Here is a 21,392-nt window from a genome sequence, read left to right on the forward strand (position 1 = left end):
CACTGAAACAGGCCCTTCGGCCCACCGAGTCTGTGCCGACCATCAACCACCCATTTATACTAATCCTACACTAATTCCATATTCCTACCATATCCCCACCTGTCCCTATATTTCCCTACCACTTACCGATACTAGGGGCAATTTACAATGGCCAATTTACCTATCAACCTGCAAGTCTTTTGGCATGTGGGAGGAAACTGGAGCACCCAGAGGAAACCCACGCAGACACAGGGAGAACTTGCAAACTCCACACAGGCAGTATCCAGAATTGAACCTGGGTCGCTGGAGCTGTGAGGCTGCAGTGCTAACCACTGCGCCACTGTGCCGCCCACTAACTTGTGGTTAATATAGATTTGCTTTGTACCATCTTTACTCATGTCACTCAACAAAGTTAAATTTGTGACAAAGCATCTGCGATAACATTGTTTTTTTCCCAAAATGTGCACAATCTTTAAATGATAAGGCTGTAACAGTAAACTCCATTGGAATATTCTGGCATTTTAGGTTTTAAATTTTTCCACAAAGGTTAACCGATTATGGTCAATATATATCAGTGTTTTTCTGTGGTCATGGCGGACATATACTTCAAAATGTTTGAGAGCCAACAATAGGCCGAACGTTTCTTTTTCCACGGTGGAATACTTTTTTTGGTGGTGATTCAGTTTTTTGGAAAAGTATCCCACTGGTTTTTCTATGCCTGATTCGTCATCTTGTAATCGACTGCACTGACCTCCAGGTCACTAGCATCAATCGCCATCTTGAAGGGCTTAGTAAAATTTGGAGAAGCCTACACTGGTTCATTAGTCAAAATTGCCTTTAGCTTTTCAAAAGATGCCTGGCATTCCTCTGACCACACTACTATGGATTTCTTATTCTGGAGCAAATCTGTTAGTGAAGCAGCTACAGTACTGAAATTTGTGGAAACCACACATCCCCAAAAACCTCATGATTTCACGCTTAGTCTTAGGGATAGGGAGCTCCACCAAGGCTTGTACTTTTGCCGTTCTTGGCACCACTTCTCCTTTCCACACTATATGCCCGAGGTGGGTCACTCTTGCTTTTGCGAATTCGCTTTTTGCCAGCTTTACCACTAAATCAGCTGCTTGAATTTTTTTTAAACTGACTGTCACTTTATTCATTAGTCTCTGAAAGGTTGTGGGGCATTTTGCAGCCCGAATAGCATCACTCGGCACCGGTAAGACAGTCTGGTGTGACAAAAGCTGATATTTCTTTAGCTGGGGTAGTTAAAGTAACTTGCCAGTATCTGTTTAACAAATCTATCTTTGTAAGACATATGGCACTGCCCACTCTATCAATACAGTCTTCCAAGTGAGGAATTGGATAAGAGTCTGTCTTTTTTACTGCATTGACTTTTCTGTAGTACGTGCAAAGTCGGTTGACCCATCCGGTTTAGGCACTAATACTATTGGTGAACTCTAGCTGCTTTGACTAGGTTCAATTAAGTTGTTTTCCAGCATGTATTTAATTTCTGCATTTACTTGGGCCTGTTCTTCTGGAATTAAGCGGTAAGGATGCTGCTTTATAGGAACGGATTTCCCTACAACCACATCATGTGTGGCGAAGGTTGTACATCCTGGCTTATCCCTACAGACTCTTTGAAATGCTGTGAGTAGCCTTGTTAGGTCTTCTCGTCGTTCTACATCTAAGTGCGAAAGCATGTTGTCCAATTTTCCTAGCCATTCTGTGCTAATTAACCGGATAGTAGGAGGTTCAATTTTAGAATTGTTTAGGCCTCCTTCTGCCTCATCCTCATGATCTCTTTCATTCTTGACTGTCCCTATTACCTGACATACCTGTACTGGCTTATCCTCCTTCCTGAAATAATATTGCTTTAACATATTTTTCCGACGATCTGGGGTGTCAATCAAATAATTTACCTGACCAACTCTTTTGACCACTTTATATGGACCACTGAACCGTGCTTTTAATGGTTCATCCTGTAAAGGTAATAATACTAATACTTCATTCCCTGGTTGAAATGTTCAGGTCTTTGCGTTTTTGTCTGCCCATTTTTTAGTGGTTTGGGATGCTTTAAGGTGTTCCTGAGCCACGTTGCAAGCTTTCGTGAGCCTTTCTCGGAACGGGGATACATAGTCTAGTACAGAAGATTCATCCCTCTGTTCTAAGGACCTTTCTTTGATTAGTTTTAGAGGACCTCTTATCTCATGTCCATAAACCAATTAGAACGCACTAAAACCTGTAGACTCATTCGGTGAATCTCTAGTGGCAAATAAAAGAAAGTCGAGCCCTTTATCCCAATCATGGAGATATTCATGACAGTATGCCCTAATCACTGGTGGGTGGCGAGTCAATACCGAGGAGGACTGCAACAAATTACAGGAGGACATTAATAAACTTGTAGAATGGGGAAATAATGTGTGGTAGTAAATTTTGGTAGGAAGATTAGGGAGGCCACTTATTACTTGGAAGGTGCGAATCCAGGTGGGATGGAGTCTGGCATGATAATAGCCAGCTGTTTTTAAAAATAACCAGGATCTCCAAGTACAAATACAACAATCGCTAAGAGTTGCGCCACAGGTTAGAAAGGCCATTAAAAAAAAGCAAACCAAGCATTAGGCTGTATTTCTAGAGGGATAGAATTGAAAAGTAACAAAATTATGCTCAGCCTGTAGCAAACCTTGGCTGGGCTGCACTTTAGAGTGCTGCATGAGGTTTTGGTCGCTATATTATAACAATCATATAGATGCACTGGCGAAGATGCAGAGAAGATTTTTAAGGATGATACCAGAAATGTCTAGGTGTACTTATCAGGAAAAGATAAACAAGCTGGGTCTCTTTTTTCTTGAAAAAAGAAGGCTGAGGTAGACCTAATAGCAGTCTTTAAAATTGTGAAAGGTTTTGATAAGAGTGGATATAGAGAGAATGTTTCCACTTGTGGGGAAGAGGATAACCGGATAACAGCAGAATTGTACTCAACCACAATCTGTAACCTCATGGCCCAGCATATCCCTCACTCTACCATTACCATCAAGCGAGGGGATCAATCCTGGTTCAATGAAGAGTGCAGGAGGGCATGCTGGGAGCAGCACCAGGCGTACCTCAAAATGAGGTGTCAACCTGGTGAAGCTACAACCTAAGACTGCTTGCATGTCAAACAGCGTAAACAGCATGCGACACACAGAGCTAAGCGATCCCACAACCAATGGATCATATCTAAGCTCTGCAGTCCTGCCACATCCAGTCGTGAATGCTGGTGGACAGTTAAGCAACTAATTGGAGGAGGTGGATCCACAACTATTCCCATCCTCAATGATGGGGGAACCAGCACATCAGTGCAAAAGACAAGGCTGAAGCATTTGCAACAATCTTCAGCCAGAAGTGCCGAATGGATGATCCATCTTGGCCACCTCCTGAAGTCCCCAGCATCACAGATGCCAGTCTTCAGCCAATTCGATTCACTCCACGTGATAACAAGAAATGATGGAAGACACTGGATACTGCAAAGGCTATGGGCCCTGACAGCATTCCGGCAATAGAACTGAAGACCTGTGCTCCAGAACAAGCCGCGTCCCTAGCTAAGCTGTTCCAGTACAGCTACAACACTGGCATCTACCCGCCCATGTGGAAAATTGCCCAGGTATGTTCTGTGCACAAAAAGCAGGACAAATCCAACCTGGCCAATTACTGCCCCATCAGTCTACTCTCGATCATCAGTAAGGTGAAGAAAGGAGTCATTGACAGTGCTATCAAGTGGCACTTGCTCAGCAATAACCTGCTCACTGACAGTCAGTTTGTGTTCCACCAGGGCCAATCAGCTCCTGACCTCATTACAGCCTTGGTTCAAACATGGACAAAAGAGTTGAACTCGAGAGGTGAGGGGAGAGTGACTGCCCTTGACATCAAGGCAGCATTTGACTGAGTATACCATCAAGGAGCCCTAGCAAAACTGGAATCAGTGGGAATCGGGGCAAACTCTCCGCAGGTTGGAGCCATACCTAGCACAAAGGAAGATGGTTGTGGTTGTTGGAGGTCAATCATCTCAACTCCAGGACATCACTACAGGAGTTCATCAGGGCAGTGTCCTAGGCCCAACCATCTTCAGCTGCTTCATCAATGACCTTCCTTCAATCATAAGGTCAGAAGTGGGGATGTTCGCTGATGATTGCACAATGTTCAGCACCAATTGCGACTCCTCAGATACTGAAGCAGTCCTACAGATGCATTCAAGGGGAGATAAGACGAGCATTGAAGAGAGAAGGGAATAGAGGATTCATATGATAGATTTAAATGCAGCAAGACCTGGACACTATCCATGCTTGACCTGATAAGTAGCAAGTAACATTCGCGCCATACAAGTGCCAGGCAATGACCATCTCAAACACGAGATGCCCTTGACATTCAATGGCATTACAATCGCTGAATCCCCCACTATCAGCATCCTGCAGGTTACCATTGACCAGAAACTGAACTGGAGTAGCCATATAAATACCATGGCTACCAAGAGCAGGTCAGAGGCTAGGAATCCTGCAGGAATAACTCACCCTCCTGTCTCCCCAAAGCCCGTCCACCATCTCAAGGCACAAGTCAGGAGTTTGATGGAATATTCTCCACTTGCCTGGATGGGTGCAGCTCCAACAACACTCAAGAAGCTCGACACCATCCAGGACAAAGCAGCCCGCTTGATTGGTACCCCATTCACAAACATTCACTCCTTCCACCAGCGATGCACAGTGGCAGCAGTGTGTACCATTCACCTTCCAAACCCGTGACCTCTATCACCTAGAAGGACAAGAGTAGCAGATGCATGGGAATACCACCACCTGCAAGTTCCCCTCCAAGCTACACACCATCCTGACGTGGAACTATATCTCTGCTCGTTCACTGCCGTTGGGTCAAAATCCTGGAGCTCCCTTCCTAAGACCACTGTGGGTGTACCAATACCACATGGACTGCAGCGGTTCAAGAAGGTGGCTCACCACCACCTTCTCAAGGGCAATTATAGATGGGCAATAAATGCTGTCCTAGCCAGCAACACCCACATCCCATGAATGAATAAAAAAAAACTGGAGGCCAGCAATATAAGATAGCCACTAAGAAATCTAAGAGGAAATTCAGAAGAAACTTTTTTAACCAAAGAATGGTGACAATGTGGAACCACAGGGAGTGGTTGAGGCATTCAAGGGGAGTTAAGATGAGCATTGAAGAGAGAAAGGACTGGAGGGTTAATATGATAGATTTAAATGAGGAATGGTGGGAGGAGTATAAATGCAGGCATGGACTGGTTGGGCCGAATGGTCTGTTTCTGTGCTATATATCCTATGTATGTAGTCCTATGTATTCATAACCAGTTAATTTATTTTAGTGATGTTGGTTGAGGGATAAATATTAGTCAGGACACCAGGAAAAGCTTCCATGCTTCTTCTTCGAATAGTGCTATAGGATCTTTCACATCTTTTCTGAAAGATGGGACCGTCAAAAGTGTAATACTTCCTCAGTGCTGCACTGGATTGTCATCCTTGATCATGTGCTCAAATCTTTGAAGTGGGACTGTACCCCACAACCATCTGACTCAGGGACAAGAGGGCTATCAGTGAGCCATGGCTGTTACCTGCTTTGCTTTCTACATTAGCATATAATTTCATATGTACATAATTCAGCAAATTAATTCCAGTCACTCAAACTGCAATCCAGCTAAGAATATATGAAAGATATTGGATGGGGGGGGGTGGGCGGGGGTGCAGATGTTGAGATATGATTGACTTCTTGGTAATATTGCATGTTGTGCAGTAAGTCCATGCAAAGTAAAAGGTCAGATTTGTGCAAAATCAGTAGGAGCTTCTGTACGCTGTTAAGTAAAATGCTTTATGACCTGGGTTATTTTTTAAAAGAGCTGGCTATTATCATGCCTCAATGACTGCTGAGATCAAAAGTGAAGGTTTCATTGGATTTAATGATGTGCCTGTAATTTCTTTTCCCATGATCTGATGGGTGGTCTGGCCACATTACATCATCCTCAAGTGCCCACCACTGCCTGCTATGCCAATCTGAAACAAAAGATAACTGGATTCAGTGAGACCTCAACCTGACCTCAGCCCTGTATGAAATGGCTCAGAACAGGTTAGGGTTGGGGATAGGGAGAGGAAAGGAAAAGCCGTCCTGCTTTCATGTGATGCTTGCAACATAACAGTCTGCTTTTACTGTTTGTAATAAAAAGTGAAGAAAGGGGGGGTGTAGGGGGAAAGAAAAAAGAGAGACAGAGAATTAATGGCGAAGAATAATGGCCAAGCTGCCACTCTAATCTCTGCAAAGATAATTTCCAATTGAGTTCTCTCTGTTAGTGCAGGAGGAACAATTGACATTTTCAGTAGAGAAGCTCTATTTTCTAGTGGGCAGCGAGCCAGCAGTGCCACAGTCTGACAGTATTAATTAATCACCTGGGAGCTCTGCTTGTTTTCGTCACGGATAATATATCAAGATAGATGCTTACTCTCTTTTTGTGTCTTTAAAATAGGTTAAGGGATGGAAACCACTTGCTTGTTGATGTCGAGCGTTTTGGTTGGTAGAATGATGCCAAATGGCTCTCGGTATGCTGCTGTCCCTTGTTTCTATATTCTTCACACCCACTCACCAGTAAGCCCGATTCGGAAAACCGATGGCTGCCCAACCAGCCTGCAGTGAAGCAGAAGAAAAGGATAATGGAACCTATTCTTCTAAATCTTTTATATATATATATATATATATATATATTAAATATTCGCTGGTGGGCCTGGCAACACAGTGAGCTGACTCAATGTGTCATGATACTATTCATGATAGAACATAGAACATAGAACAGTACAGCACAGTACAGGCCCTTCGGCCCACGATGTTGTGCCGACCCTTTAACCTACTCTAAGATCAAACTACCTACATACTCTTCATTCTACTATAATCCATGTACCTATCCAAGAGTCGCTTAAATGTCCCTAATGTATCTGCTTCTACTACCACCGCTGGCAGTGCATTCCACGCACCCACCACTCTCTGTGTAAAGAACCTACCTCTGACATCTCCCCTAAACCTTCCTCCAGTCACCTTAAAATTATGCCCCCTGGTGATAGCCCTTTCCGCCCTGGGAAAAAGTCTCTGGCTATCCACTCTATCTATGCCTCTCATCATCTTGTACACCTCTATCAAGTCACCTCTTATCCTTCTTTGCTCATATCAACACCAATTTGCTTTTATATAGTGCTTTTAATGTCATAAAATGTCCCGAGTAGCTTCTCAGGAACATTATCAGACAAAAGTTGACACCAATCCAAAGAAGGAGACGTTAGGGCCCAAAAGATTGGTCAAAGAGGTAAGTTTTTAAGCAGAGTCTTAAAGGAGGAGAGAGAAGTGGAGAGGCTCGGTGGGTTTGGAAGAGAATTCCAATGCCTAGATTCTAGATGCCTAAATGCATAGCTGCCAATGGTGAGGCAAAGGAAGTAGGCAATGCACAAGAGGCCAGAGCTGGAGGAATGCAGAGTTGTTGGTATGTTGTTAAGGTTGGTGCAGGTTACAGAGATAGAGAGGGGTGAGGCCATGGAGCGATTTGAACATGAGAATGAGAATTTCAAGATCAAGGCATTAGTGGACTGGGAATTAATTTAGGCCAGTGAACAGAGGGAGATGGATGAATGGGAATTGGTGTGAGTTAGGATACAGGCAGCAGTTTTGTGGATGACCTCACGTTTATAAAAAGTGGAAGCTTGGAGGCTGATCAGGAGAGCATTGGAAGTCTAGAGGTAACAAATTGATGCATTTCAGCACATTTACCAAGCTAATTAAGAAGGCCTCAATTTGGGCAGCAGTGGAGAAAGTGGGTCTCTGTTGCTGCTGTCCCATGGAGTTTGGGAAATTCACCTTCATTGGTATTAGTGGTTGCACCATACCGATACAATGGGAGTCACCATCACTGGAATAATATCCTGTGTCTCAAAACTCATGCAGAAGGGAGGTCGGAAGGCAGCATCCTGGGATAATGTCAGCAGTCACAAAGGCATGTAAAATGCGCTGGGAAACACCCAGACTGAGACCCTGCCAAAGATCTTGCAGTCAGGGGAAGGCCTGTTATTGGGATATTAGCAGAATCTCTTTTGTTACTTCTTTATACTCTCAGCGTTGTTTGTTTTGGTCACTAACTGTGGCTGTATGTATAAGTATATAAGTATATAATATATTTATATTATTTTGCTTTCTTCACTGCATTTGACTCCATTGCTGTTTAAAGAAGATTTCAAATGTTCCCCAAAATGGTGGCAAAGTGAATCTGGTTTGCAGAATGAACGAGAAAGTTTCCTGATCGAAGTTGACTGCTTGTTGCTTTACAACTTTGAATCTATAACAAATTATAATGGGGTCATCTGACAAGAAGCAGATTTTACAGAAAAATAATGTACCAGTTTTTCAAGTAAATAATAACAATAATAATAAACCTTTTCAATCACTCTTGTGCACAGATTCTGCTTGACAAGACGTCAACACCTTGAGGTGTTGAGGTGACACTGAAATTCACTGAATGCTGCCTCAATAGGATAATGCACATTCTGCACTGTTAGAAGGCAATAGCACATTGAGAGGTTGAGGAATGAAACATTTGGTTTATTAATGTTATCTCAGCCAGATATGTGTTGACTCCTTGTCAGCCAGATATGTGTTGACTGCATTATTCATCTACTTCAGCTTAAATTTAAGAAATTTCTTGTCATTTCTTTAACAGAATTAAGGCAAATATTTGAAAAACACATCACTGAACCAAAGTAACATTGAGTTAAAATGGAAGGGTTTTATGCTGCATTTTTATTTATTGTTGAGTTTACGACTTAAATAGTGCAGGAATAAAAAAATCAAGTAAGCTTATCAGTATGTCTAATGAAACAGTTCAGTCTTGCCCATTCTCTTCAGTGGATGTCTGACATTCTACAAAGAGTTCAGGATTTTCTTCAAAATTTTGCAAACTAAAGATTTTGTTAGTTTCAAGGTCTCCTTGCCCAGGTTGTCACTTTCCATTCTGCCCCCTGGGTATCCTCCTCCCCAACATACACACCATTACCAGTGCATGTGATATTCAGGCCCACTGTTCGACAATGATCCAATAAGTGAAATTCCAAATAAAAACTGAAAATGCTGGAAATACACAGCAGGTCAGGCAGCCTCTGTGGAGGGAGAAACAGCGATAACGGTTCAGTCTGTGACCTTTCATCAGAACCCAGAAGTGAAATTCCATTTTTATTACATGGGATTCAGGGATTTTTACCTGTGTTTTGGCAATTGCGTTCTGCAATTCTGTCAGGAATATTCAGACTCATTGGTTGATGGTGACTGAATATGTCAAATCTTTAATCACATGGAATTACAAGTTTTTGTGGCCTTTTTACATCACTGAAAGAGACCTAATCTGCGTCTACATTTACATATTCGATGACTGTAACCATGGTAAACTATCCCTTATCTTTTTCAACCTGTCTGAAGTCTCTGTTACGGTTGACCACACCATCCTCCTCAATCGCCTTTCCTCCTTGATCCAGCTGAGTGTGACTGCCCACAACTGCTTCCATTCTTTTCTATTCCTTTGTAGCCCGAAGTTCCGTAGAGAATCTCTTGTAATATGCCTTCTCTTCCTGCTCTCCGCACCTTTCAAGTTCCACAAGGATCTATCCTTGCCCCGCCCCCCCATTCTTGTCCTCTTGCCGACATTCCCAAGACATGACATCAGGTTCCACATGTACACTGACACCACCCAGCTCTACCTCAGTACTACTTCTCCCAACCCCTCCGCTGCTTCTGTGCTGCCAGATGATTTGCAACCTTGGCATCCTGTTTGTTCCTGAGCTGAGCCCTATTACAAAGACTGCCTTATTCTGCCTCTGTAACATTGCCCATCTCCGCTCTTGCCTCAGCTTTTACCTCCAGATTCAACTATTCCAATGCTTTCCTGGCCAGCTTCTCAGCTTCCACCCTCCGTAAACTTTAGCTCATCCAAAAATCTGCTGCCCGAGTCCTAAATTGCACCAAAACCCAATTGCTCATTACCCCTATGCTCACTGACGTACATTGGCTACCAGTCCACCAACGGCTCTTTTAAAATTCACATCCTCATGCAAATTCCTCCATGGCCTCGCCCCTCTCGATCTCTATAACTTCATCCAACCCTAATTAAACTAAAAGAAACTCCCAATTCAAACCACAATTATTATCGGTGTTATTTGTAGTGCTCCAAGTGAATTGGTGAACGCCACGTTTTTTAAATACTCCTTTATGAATATCTTCTGTAGTCCTTGCCTTCAAACAATGTTAAGCATGCCATTCACCAAAAAACTGTGAATGAATACAAGATAGAATCATATTGTTGGGGGGAGAGCGAATGTGCACACCACCTCAATTTAGTACCACCATTAAACACAACAGCACCAATATAAGAAATGAAAACAGAAAGCACTGGCAATGCAACAGCAAGTCAGGCACAAAAATACGATTCATTGTAATTTACCCCACAGTTTTTGCCACAGTTTGCTGCCAAGGGTTTTGTGTGCCACTAAAACACGGGTAAGTTATAAGCATCACGAAGCGTCAGCATTAGCACCTGATGCGGCAGTTTTCACACCTAAACAAAAACAATTCTCACATTGAATGCCTAAAGTGCTTGAGCACCTGATGAGGTGAAAAAGACTGAAACATCACTGGGCTGAATTTTGTTTTCCTGCTGCTGGGAGTTGCGGCAGGTGTAGAAAATGACAGCCCACACACAGGGGCTCATTTAACTATGCAGGGCGGCCACACCCCCCATCATGTGGTGGGGGTGGCCTCAGCGGCGCTGTGAACAGTGTCAGCTGTCTCTGCACAGGGACTGGCGGCATCTTTAAAGGGCTGCCAGCCCTGGTCAAAGACTGCGAAGTTGAACCTGTACTCCCGCCCCCCACTACACCAAAAATAAATGTTGGCCCCGTTCCCACAACACACACCCCCCGCAAATGCACTGAAATTGAAGAGTTGACCCCTTCTCCCCGTGACTGTACAAAGTGCAGAGATCACCCCCCCCCCCCAACCCCCAATGCTACAAATGCAGAGTTGACCCTGTTTCCCCGCCCCCCGCACTACACTGAAGATCATGAGTTCCCCACTTCTCCAATTCGGTGGTGCCAGCTTTCACTGGACGGGAAAGTGAAAGCACATGAGTTCTGCCTGTTGCAAGATCCATATCCAACAGTAAGATCGCGGGTAATTTAATTTAAATGTATTCATAGAGTTTATTTAAATATGTAAAGTCGGGTCCCGTCGCCGAGCAGCAGAGGGGCCACTATGGAGCCTTGCCGCCGCCGGGAAGATCGGGCCCGACAATCCCAGCACAGGCTCCGTTGTGGGCCGCTGCCGTTCCAATCTTCCGGCCCCCCTCCACAGAGCCTGACGCTGGGAGCTGAAAAGAATTCAGCCCACTGAATTGGTTCCTGGCCAATTTTGACATTGAACCAAAAATGCTTGTAACAGAGCTCAGCACATTAATTGGACAAAAAGGGTTTAACACATTGGCTTTGGTGAGACAAATGCAACACTTAAATGAATTAATCCAAAATGCAATTCACATAAACAACTTTTTCATTTCACAAGGTCTGCTATCATTGCAATGGATAGTTAAGCGATTTGTGCAAAGAAATTTTATTTTTTAATTGTTTTATTCATTTTTAAGTTTGACTGTAACAAAATCAGACATTTCAATTCTTGAAACTATGGAATATTACAAAATACAGAAAATACTGCAAGCATTTTCAACATTACAACAGTGACTACACTTCAAAAGTAGTTGGTTGACTGTAAAGTGCTTTGGGATGTCCTGAGGTCTTGAAAGGCACTATATAAGCATAAGTCTTTCTCTTCTTTCAAATACATAGAAGATCAGACAATACTAGTGTGATCGCTTTTTGGCCTTTTGGCTAAGATCAAGTGTAGTATCTGTTCTTATCAGTGCTTATTTGATTGAGAAGAGACCATGATCATTGCCTTTTGATCCTGGGGAAGCTTTGAGTAAAATGGCTATAACCAATTTTCGAGCTTCGGGCCAGGGAGTGCGCAACACCGTTCGGGTGGTCGTGAAGGACAAGGAAGGAGATGCACCGGTCGATCGCACCTTCTTCATCAAGAAAATTCTCTTCGATTGCTGCGGATTTCAAGCGACGGACGTCTTCTGCCTGCAGGATTTCCCCAGCAGTGGATACTTCGACGTGACGTTCCGGAACGTGGCGGGATGCATCAAGTTCCTGAAGGTGTTCAAGGAGAAAGGGGACCGGGCTCCACTGTCGATCCTCACAGCGGAGCCGCTCTTCACGATTCCGTCACAACGGGACCGGGTGGTGACGATTCACCTCTACAACCCCCATGTTCCGGTGGTGGATGTACTCACCTTTCTCGCCAGGTACGTCGAGGTGGCCGGCAGCAGCACTGATGTCAAAGACCCCTTTGGGATCTGGACCAGCAAGCGGCAGGTCAAGGTGACCTTGAAGGTAGATCCCAGTGGAGCCATCATCCACCCTCCCTCCAGCTTCGCTATCGGGGGAAGTCGAGGCTTCTTGGTCTACGCTGGGCAGCCCAGAGTTTGCCGCACCTGTGGCAAATCTGGTCACATGGCAGCCAACTGCAGCACGGTGGTTTGCAAGAACTGCAAGGAGGAAGGCCATCAGACCAAGGACTGTAAGCAGACTAAGTGTTGCAATTTGTGCGGTGCGGCAGGCCATCTCTACAAGACTTGTCCCAAACGTTGCCTCAGCTATGCTCAGGCGGCAAGGTCCAAGGATAGGCCGGGAGAAGTTTCGACGAAGGAGTCCGCTGTCCGAAAGGAGACCAGCAACCTTCTCTGCAGAGGAACTTCAACCTGAGAAGGAAGGGGAGGCAGCTGAAACCAACGACCCAGCACCTACCCAGCGCCCGGAAACCCCTCCTCCACAGACAGAATCAATGGAGGAGGAGGCAGTAGATGGACAAACAGGTCAGTGGCAAGTGGTCCAGAGGAAAACCACAAAGAAAAAACATCCCAAAGCCACCACCCAAACCAGTGGCAAGAGGAGGCTCTCTTCTGAATCAGACTGCAACAACTCCTCTTCACTGGACGGGGAAATGCTGGAACGACAGCCCCTTCAAAAGAGATGGATGATAAAGCATCCCAGCCCCCTGGCACTGGAAGCTGTGATGGGCCCGGCGTGCCCCAACCCCAACGCCCCACACGTAACGAAGTGGCCAACGCATCTCAGCTCTGCGACACCGGGAGCAAAGACACGTCTGGCGCACCTGAGCTCCGGGAGACCGGGAGCTGTGATGTTTTCGAGGAGGAACAGATGGAAGCAGCTGAGGACAACCCAATCCTCTCTGCCTACAAGACCCCCCCGATGTCACCCGAGCGGCACAAACCCTGCATGAAAAATCAGGAGGGGTTTCTGAGCCCAACCAACGTGAAACTGCTTGCGCATACGATGGGTATGCAGGAACATCCCGAAGGGGAAGGACTGGGACTAGCGAGGACAAATGGTATGGGAAGCAACAACTAATTTTTAGTAAAAAATGGGTGTAAGAATTGCTTCCATTAATGTGCGTAGCATTAAATCTACTATGCGATGTGTTTCAACCTTGGATTACCTTGCCAAGGTCAAAGCTGACCTACTGTTTCTGCAGGAGTGTGGAATACCACACCTCAGCACCTACAGGCAGTGGTTGCGATGGTGGTCCCATGGGCCATCGATCTGGTCGGGGGGAAATGACTGCCGTTCCTCCGGCCTGGGTATTCTGCTGGGGGGAGGTAACTTCACCATCTCCGAAGTTAAGGAGGTGGTGGGCGGCCGCCTCCTCGTAGCAGACGTGATGTCCAACAACGCTCCGCTCCGGTTGATCAACGTGTACGCCCCGGTACAACGCAGCGAGCGGCTGACCGTCTTCCAGCAGCTCCCACTGCTGCTGGCGACGTCCAGGCCGGTCATCCTAGGCGGTGACTTCAACTGCATCATCGATGCGGCTGGACGATCCGGCAGTGACGACAGCGAACTGGACGCTTCGTCCAGATTCCTAGTAGAAACAGTTAAGGATGCCAAACTGCACGACGTCTTCAGCAAACCTGCAGACGGAGCGCAGCGCAGATACACATGGTCAAGATCGGACGGGTCTGCCCGTTCCAGGATTGACTTCCTGTTTGTGTCCCGTGCTGTCACGGTCGGATCCACCGACGTCAAGCCGGTGTTCTTCTCCGACCACTGCCTCTTACTGGCCGACTGTCACTTACAGGACGACCAGCGGGTTGGCAGAGGGACGTGGAAGCTCAATGCGACACTGCTGACCCCAGAGAACGTTGAGGAACTCAAAAGGGATTACAATGGTTGGAGGACCGTGAAACCCCTCTTTGAGTCTCCAGTTCACTGGTGGGAAGCGATTAAGGAGAACATCAAGAGGTTCTTCATCCACAAAGGTGTTCAGAAGGCGAGAGAGAGACAGAGGGAACTGTCCCGACTCCAGAAAATTATGCAAAATCTACTCCGGTTGCAGTCAATGGGGGTCGAGGTCAAGGAGGACCTCCAAGAGGTGAAGAGCCAGCAGGCCTCGCTCTTTGACAAGGAGGCCTCCAAGATCATCTTCCGGTCCAGAGTCCGCTCCATCGAGCAGGATGAGACGTGCTCGCGTTACTTCTTCCAAAAGGTACACAGAGAGAGCTCTGTTATCAGCAGCCTGAAGGAAGAAGATGGCTCGGTAACGTCTTCGCAGTCCGACATACTAAGGATCAGCAAATCCTTTTATGCTGGGCTGTATGACGCGAAGCCCACAGACAGCAGAGCCTCCCAGTCCTTCCTGTCATCTATCACAGAGGTCCTAGATGACAGCAGGAGGGAGGGACTGGACAAGCCGCTAACTCTGGACGAGCTGACAAAGGCCGTCGAGTCTTTCGAGACGAGTAAAACTCCCGGGAGCGACGGCTTACCGGTCGAGTTGTACTCGGCCCTGTGGGACTGGGTCGGCCCGGACCTGCTGGAAGTATACGAGAGTATCTCCTGGCCGGCAGCATGTCAGAGACCATGAGAAAAGGCATCATCACCCTCATTTACAAGCAGAAGGGGGAGAGGGCAGAAATCAGAAATTGGCGGCCCATCTCACTGCTTAATGTTGATTACAAGATTCTGTCCAAAGTCATAGCCAGTCGAGTCAAGTCTGCTCTGGAGTTGGTGATTCACCCCGATCAGACCTGTACTGTACCCGGCAGGAAGATCTCTGATAGTCTCGCGCTACTCAGGGATACGATCGCCTACGTACGGGACAGGAGGGTGGACACCTGCCTCATCAGCCTGGACCAGGAGAAGGCTTTTGACAGGATATCGCACACCTACATGATGGACGTGCTTTCCAAAATGGGGTTTGGGGAGGGAATCTGCAATTGGATCCAACTGCTCTACACAAACATCAGTAGCGCAGTCTCAATCAACGGGTGGGAATCGGAAAGTTTCCCGATCAAATCTGGAGTCAGACAGGGCTGTCCTCTGTCCCCGGTCTTGTTTGTTTGCTGTATTGAACCCTTTGCTGAGTCTATTAGGAAGGATGCGAGCATAAGAGGGGTGACAATCCCAGGCAGCGGAGGCACTCAGGTCAAAACCTCCCTGTACATGGATGACGTCGCCGTTTTCTGCTCGGATCCGCTGTCCGTGCGCAGACTGATGAGCATCTGCGACCAGTTCGAACTGGCCTCGGGAGCCAAAGTTAACCACGGCAAGAGCGAGGCCATGTTCTTTGGGAACTGGGCTGACCGATCCTTTGTCCCCTTCACCGTCAGGTCAGATTACCTGGAGGTGCTGGGGATATGGTTCGGAAGGGCCGGGGCGTGCACCAAAACATGGGAGGAGCGAGTAGCCAAGGTACGACAAAAGTTGGGCATGTGGGGGCAGCGATCTCTCTCCATTGTGGGTAAGACCCTGGTCATCAGGTGCGAGGCGCTCACGTTGTTGCTCTACATGGCGCAGGTCTGGCCCATACCCCACTCCTGCGCCGTGGCAGTCACCCGAGCCATTTTCCGCTTCGTCTGGGGATCTAAAATGGACCGGGTCCGGAGGGACACGATGTTCAAATCTCTGGACATGGGCGGGAAAAATGTACCCAACGTGGCCCTCATCCTGATGACCACCTTCGTGTGCGGCTGCATCAAGCTATGTGTAGATCCCCAGTACGCAAACTCCAAGTGTCACTACGTGCTGAGGTTCTATCTGTCCCCGGTGTTGCGAAGGATGGGCCTGGTCACATTGCCGCGGAACGCACCATGCAGTTGGGCGGCGCCGTACCACCTATCCTTCGTGGAGCAGTTTCTGCGGAAAAACACCTTTGACCACCGGTCCATCAGGCAGTGGTCTGCACGGAATGTCCTCAAGGCCCTACGGGAAAAGGAAACGGTGGATCCTGTCGGATGGTTCCCCGAGCAGACCGTCAAAGTCATTTGGCGGAATGCCTCATCACCAGAACTTTCAAACAAGCACCAAGACGTAGCTTGGCTGGTGGTGAGAAGGGCCCTCCCCGTCAGATCCTTCATGCACACCCGAAGTCTCGCCCCCTCCGCACAGTGCCCCCGCGTTGGCTGTGGTGGGGAAGAGACGGTCGCCCACCTCCTCCTGGAATGTGCCTTTGCAAAGCAGGTGTGGAAAGAGATGCAGTGGTTTTTGTCAAGGTTCATCCCAAGCAGCTCTGTAACACAGGAGTCTGTGCTCTACGGGCTGTTCCCAGGGACGCACACCGAGACAAACATCAACTGCTGCTGGAGGACTATCAATTCGGTGAAAGACGCCCTTTGGTCTGCCCGAAACTTGCTGGTCTTCCAGCGCAAAGAGTTGTCCACCACCGAATGTTGCAGACTGGCACATTCCAAGGTCCAGGACTACGTGCTGAGGGACGCACTAAAGCTTGGGGCAGCCGCAGCAAAGGCTCAATGGGGAAAGACCACAGTGTAAGGTTCCCCCACCAAGCTGGACTGAGGGGCTGGATCAATGGGAAACCCCTCGAACTGTATCGTTAATATTCTCAATTGCTGTAAATGTAAAACTGTAATTGACATGACAATTGTGAAACGGAAGGGTTGGGAAGAAACGCATGACAGTATTGAAGGAAACTGATCTCCCTTGCAATGTTTGTATTTTTTGGTGCTGTTTGGAAACTGTTTGGCAATGTAATTTTTACAGATTTTTATGAATAATGTATATTTTGGAAATAAAAAAAAAACTAGTGTGCAAACCCATTGGTTGGTTGGCATCCTTGCATCTAGGAAAGATGATAGACATGCAACGAACAATCCATTTAGGTGGGGCGTCTTCTCTTGGTGCACTTTTGGTGTTGGCTGTGAAGGACAATCCTCGAGAAGCAGTTTCTGCCACAAGTGCTGCACGTGAAGCTGCCAAGTGATGCTGTGAGTCGTTGTTTTTGATGTTGGCGCCTGTTGCCAAGCTGCTGTAGTAACTGGTTGCGGTGGCAGTGCACACCAGTCCATAGGATGTGTCACCATTTCCCTCTTTCGCCAGCTCATGATTCCCTGGTGCTAACCCATTATGAAATGGTAATCCCAGGCCATTCCTTGACTGCATCCTTGGAAGAAGCTAAGGAATAGGTCATTTCCCTGCCCTGTTAGCCAAGGTAAGCTGCATGCTGTGAGGTCACTCTAAAGAGGTGAAAGAAAACAAAAAAAATTAAAAAGGACATTTTTGGCCAGTGTTCATTTGCCAAAATCCAATTCAATCTAGCCTTGGATTGACAGCTCACCTTGCAGCTTGAAGCCCAAATTTTATAATGATGTACCATATGTCCTCCAACACTGTAAAACACTGCTAAGCAGCACGACTGCTGTCAAAATAGGCCTTCTCACGCCTGCTCACAGACAAAGGCTATCCTTTGTTCTCATTCACTTGAAAACATGATTATCAAATTAACTATTTAAATGTTTTTAGTTAAATCCAATAATCTGTTCACTTTATTTGGCACACCTTGCAGGTGGCACTGGAATGGAACTGTATTGTCATAAAACCCCAGATGGCAGGAGTAGAAACTCTGATGGAAGTGGTAAATATCTTTATTTTTATACAGATGGTGTTCCATCCCAATTAAATCCAGTTCCAACAAGCACCCAGTATGTACAAAAACTACAGGATAACCCTTTTTGTTTACACAGGGCCACTATGTAGCATGAGATAGAATACTGTATGGGTGATTCAGAGTACACAAACAAAATTCACAGCTTGTCTGCCCCTCCTGTGTAGCGAACACAGTGGAGCCTCAATCACAGCCCTTGCTGACCTCTCAATGTAAGACAGACAGAAAGGTGGAAACATCTTCAAGTGGAAAGACTTATTATGTTTAATTATTGCAACAAACCAGGAATCTTTAAGGTGTATATTTCTTGTTTGTTTATTTTTTAAGAGCGTAAAGCTCCCATCTATTTTTCTTTCAATTCCCTTATCTCTCTGCCAAATGCCAATTGTAAACTAGAGTCCTCCACCAATGCTATTCAGCAGCCAGGAGGTGAAGTGGAGCATTATCTTACTGAACCAATCTGAACCAGCACTGATTCAGTAGTGTGGAAATTCAGTAGCTCTGGAGTTCAAAGTAAGATTTGAATGTACTGAACTCTCATCTTTGTGTTCAAATCCCTCCATGACCTTAATCCTCCCTATCTCTGTAACCTCCTCCAGCCCTCCAATTCTCCAAGAACTCTTTGTTCTCCAACTCTGGCCTCTTGTGCATTCCCAATTCCTTCACCCCAACAATGGCAGCTGTTCCTTCAGCCACCTTGGCTGTAAACTCTGGGATTCCCTTCCTAAAACTCTCTTCCCTCACTCCTCCCAGATGTTCCTTAAAACTTTGTCCAAGCTTTTGATCGCCTTTCCTATGTCTCCCTTTTTGGCTTAGTATCAATTTCTGTCTTATTGCTCTTCTTGAAGTGCCTTGGGAAGTTAAAGATGCTATATAAATGCAATTTATTGTTGTTACTGAAGATCTGACTTTTCAATGTCTCTGAGCCCCTGTGACCACTCTCCTACTACACCATTTGCATCAAATGGTTTTGTTTGCGCCCACAGGATGATCTTTTGACTTTGTGGCATCATGTAAAGAAAAATGGAAATAAAAATTGGAGAGCTATTAAATGGACTGCTGACTTGCTATCACCCGTTTTACACAGTCAGACAAAGTCAAAACTACCTTGAAGGAGTTTATCTAGAAAAGTGATTGGTTGTTGGATTGGTCACTGGTCTGTCCTGAATTAGCTGATCTCACTCAAGGAGTACTGCAGTTGAACTGGGCCATTAGGCAAAGGAAATTCAGCCATTCCTGCTTCTGCTCACAATGCATTGACACCTGATGGAAGTACATGCCTGTGAAAGTTGAAGGAGGAAAGGACTGGATTCCACTGTGATGCCCTACAATGTAAAATTTCCTGCTGACGCATTCCATCGAGACTCGCACATGAATAAGGGCCACTTAAGCAAGGTGTTCGATGCTAACTGTTATCTGTGGAACCCTGAGCCACAAGGAATCAATACGGTCAGAGGAGGAGGAAAAAAGGAGGAATAAATAAACACATTTTTAAGAGATATCCCTTCCAGTTCATCTCGAGGAAATTCTTTGCCCTCAGACTGAGCTCAGAACCGAAAGGGTAAGAATGACAATCCTTTTCTGTAAAAAAACTACTTTCCTATCTCCTTAGGTCTCATTTCTCTGCTGAAAGGGCAGCGAGGTGATCTGCTCCAAGTCTGTGCCAATGGCTATCTTGCATTATTCACTAGAAGGAATGCGAAAGTAAGTTGGCCTCAGGTTTTCCCTTTCTTCCCTTTCTGGAAGCACCAGATTTTGAATTGTCTCGCACCACCCTTTATCACAACATAGAATCCGTGGCCCCAATATTAACAGGGAGACGAGGAGGCTACTGGGAGCTCAGCAGCAGGTGAAGAATCCGACATGGCCGAGGATGTGGAGGCATCCCAATCTTAAAGGCAAGGCCTCATTTAAATAAAAGCATGCAGAGCTCTGCCCAACTCCTGGGCAGATGGGTGCAGGAACTTGGTGCAGGAGGCTGCAGCTGGGGACCAGAGCTCACCTGTTCAAAAGAGCAGGTTACTGTTGTAACACAGCAGAAAGGAAGTAGGGTCAGTGGGGGTAAGTGACTCACACTATTTTAACTACATTTTTGTCTGGTTTCCGCCAGGTTATAATCGGTCCCTGTCTGTTTGACACTCATTCCTCAAAGCTGTTCCCACTGTGCCAGGCTAGTGGAGTGGGAGCAGCTCAGAACAATTTCTCGGCCAATGTGTTGGCATGCAGGGAGCCTCTCCAATAATGCTGGCCATTAGGTTGGCATGTTTAACCACCCTCAAATGTAAGACTTCACACAGAGATATCTGTTGAGTAACTGAAGCAGGACTGACTCTGTTGTGTTTCAGCAAACTGTCAGTTGGGTAACACTGAAGAATTCAGTTCCTGCTACAAAGTCGAATTTCACTGGAAAGCAATGGATTTACTTCACTTTCCAATCATGTTAAATCACCCGAGACCTTGAGAACTTGTGTTAGCTGTCCCTCTTTATTTAGTTAAATAAAAGGGATTGTGTTATACATTCTGTTCGTAATGCTCACTGATGAACCAGAGTGACAAGTGAGCAGTTTTGTTGCAATATATTAGAAAATGGGGTTCTCTCTTTTTCTCTTCTAAAACAATGTAATTCGACAAATGAACTGATTGCTGAAGAGGTTTGGCGCAGACAGGTCTCTGGAGCCTTTGAACCAAGTGGGACTATCGAAGAAGAAAGGAGGGAAGTGGATCTGGCTCTAATCCAGGGGCTATTGTTTCATGCTTGCTTAGCCTGCCACTGTAGGGAAAATAAAAGACCACTCAAAGGCTTTGAAACCGCTCAGGGAACAAATGCTGCATGATGTGTGTGAAAACTTCAGAAAGATCTTGCTTTCCAAAATCAAATGCAGGGTCTGCCTAGCACTCCCTCTCAGCTAATTAAAAAAACATACAGAATAAATTGAATGGCTTCAAAATGGCGATGCCCATAAAAATATTTATACCTTGTAGAATATGTAAATCACTTGGACTACAAAGATTAAGATTTTCTCTAAAATAGCTGAAAATGTTTTCATTTGAATGTGTAAAGAGGAGATGGTCATGACCAAAATGTGTGTGCCTGGCTGGCCTGCGCCTGACTTTGTAATTCTGACAATGAAAGACAAAAATAGGTTCCTGTCATGGCTACTCCTCATCTCACTAAACACAAAAAGTTCACCGCAGTATATAAATTTAGAGAACTAAGCAAACGTAAACCCCGCAGGTTACAATCTTCAGGATCAGGGTATTGGAAATCAACCCATAGTCAATACTGTACATCATGGAATCAAATGTGT

General features: G+C 45.9%; 1 protein-coding gene, 1 long non-coding RNA gene and 1 pseudogene across 6 annotated transcripts in view; all 3 read left to right on the top strand.

Annotated features, from left to right (window-relative positions):
* b4galnt4a (beta-1,4-N-acetyl-galactosaminyl transferase 4a) overlaps positions 1–21,392 on the top strand; it is a 973,366-nt gene that overhangs the window by 246,608 nt on the left and 705,366 nt on the right. The window lies entirely within an intron of this gene.
* On the top strand, positions 11,140–19,117 carry LOC137376965 (uncharacterized). Of its 2 annotated transcripts, none has more exons than XR_010976335.1 (3): positions 11,140–11,208; positions 17,986–18,054; positions 18,164–19,117. It is a non-coding gene; the product is annotated as an uncharacterized lncRNA (long non-coding RNA). The 2 variants fall into 2 exon arrangements; XR_010976334.1 differs by having other exon boundaries at positions 11,155–11,220.
* LOC137377366 (U2 spliceosomal RNA) lies at positions 11,911–12,019 on the top strand (annotated as a pseudogene).

This window comes from Heterodontus francisci, chromosome 14 (assembly GCF_036365525.1).
Source record: "Heterodontus francisci isolate sHetFra1 chromosome 14, sHetFra1.hap1, whole genome shotgun sequence".
NCBI classification, from domain to species: domain Eukaryota; kingdom Metazoa; phylum Chordata; class Chondrichthyes; order Heterodontiformes; family Heterodontidae; genus Heterodontus; species Heterodontus francisci.